This window comes from Pteropus vampyrus, unplaced genomic scaffold (assembly GCF_000151845.1).
Source record: "Pteropus vampyrus isolate Shadow unplaced genomic scaffold, Pvam_2.0 Scaffold105, whole genome shotgun sequence".
In the NCBI taxonomy this organism is placed as follows: Eukaryota; Metazoa; Chordata; class Mammalia; order Chiroptera; family Pteropodidae; genus Pteropus; species Pteropus vampyrus.
The window spans coordinates 2041932-2043939 of NW_011888886.1; positions in this window are offsets into that span (position 1 = coordinate 2041932).

The window sequence follows — 2008 nt, forward strand, 5'->3', positions numbered from 1 at the left end:
AGGACTACTAACCAAAATATACAAAGAACTTTTAAAACTCAACAGTAAGAAACTACTGGATTAAAAAACAGGCCTCAACAGATACCTCACCAAAGAAGATATACAGATGACAAGTAAGCATGTGAAAAGATGCTCCACATCACATGTCGTCAGGGAAGCGCAAATTAAAACCACAGTGAGACACCACTCAATGCTCACCCAGGAGAACGGCCAAAACGCAGACACCGACACAGCAAACGCCGGTGAGGACGCGGAGCAGCAGGAACGCGCCCTCCCGGCTGGTGGGGACGCGACAGGGTGCAGCCACTTCGGGAGACAGCTTGGCGGGTTCTTACAAAACCAAACACACTCTTACCAGGTGACCCGGCGATCCCGCTCCTTGGTATTTACCCAAAGGAGTTGAAAACATGTCCGCACAGAGACCTGCACACAGATGTGACGTTTATAGTAGCTGTAGCTCATAGTCGCAAAAACTGGGAAGCAACCAATACATCTCTCAATAGGTGATGGATAACTAATCTGTGGCCCATCCAGATAATGAAATATCAAGCCATGAAAAGACATGGAGGAAACGTAAATGCCTATCACTAAGTAAACGAAGCCAATTTGAAAAGTCTGCCTACTGTATGATTCTAATTCTATGATATTCTGGAAAAGGCAAAGCTATGGAGACAGTAAAAAGGTCAGTGTTTGCCATGGTTGATGGGGGAGGGGTGCGTAGTTGGAGCACAGTGGAGCTATCCTATAGGATATTATGATGGATACAGGTCAGCGTGTCGTTACGCGGTTGTCCAAACTACAGAATGTGCAACCCCAGGAGTGAACCCTAATGCACACTATGGACTTTGGGTGATAATAATGCGTGATTTGGTTGGTCGGTTGTGACCGATGTCCCACTCTGGTGAAGGACGTTTATGATGGGACAGGCTGTGCATGAGTGGAGGAAGGGCTATATGAAAATGCTGTTCCTTATTCCCGATTTTTCCGTAAACCTAAAACTACTCTAAGAAAGTAGAGTCCTGATTAAAAAAAAAAAAAAAAATTGTTCCCACATGAAAGCACAGACTTGCTTTCTTTCAGGTCTGAATAGGGGCCGAGGCCCTGCAAGGTTGGGTTCCCGCAGGCCCTCAGCCTGCCCTGCACCCCTGACTTGGGCATCTAAACCCAAGGTCAGAGAGTGCTCCTTTGGGGGTGAGCAGGCTGCCTGCCCAGCCCCCGCCTCTAGGCAGAGTCTAGGGGTGGTGACCCTATGCCCCAGGCAGACGCTGTGAGTGGCCCGTTGGCCCAGAGCTTGGGCTCAGCCGTGCGGGGAGGTTGGTCCAGGCAGACACAGTGCTCCTGGCCTTCTAGGACGCGAGGCCAGACGGCTCTCTGCGGCGGTTCCCTGACACCCAGCAAGCCTCGCCTTCCCGCAGCCACGTCCCACGGGACCAGCCCGGGGCAGTGGACATCTTGTGCCTCAGCTGCCAAGAGGGCGCGGGGTGAGCCCAGCAGCCACGCAGAGGCCCTGTCACCAGATGCCCACATGGAGGACGTCATCTCGTTTGCAAGCGGGTTTCGATGAGAGCAAGCATCGCACAGGCCACGCAGGCCGGCGGCCATGGCTCCAGAGGGTAAAGGTGGCCCAGGGACAGTAGCCTCTCTCGGGGACGGCCCTGGGGGAGGAACCGGGGAGAGGAGGACCCACCCTTGGGTGCTCCCGCATCAGTTCTGCCTTCGATTCCTGGGGCGACGCAGAGCGGTGGGAGAGCGGGGGCTGTTATCTCCCCTGTGCAAAGAAGCAAACGGCTCAGAGAGGCTCGGCGGCCTGCCCAGCATCACACAGCAGCGGACAGGCAGTGCGCCTGAAACAGACTCAGCAAAAATCTGCAAACAGCCCCAACGTTCAACGGCCGAGCCCGATGGAGGCCCGTTTTTGTGGGGACTGGGCGTCCTGACCTTTGAGAAGGCTTATGGGCATCTTGGATGAGGTCAGGTGACGTGAACAGGCCGGGGGCCTGCGCGGCTT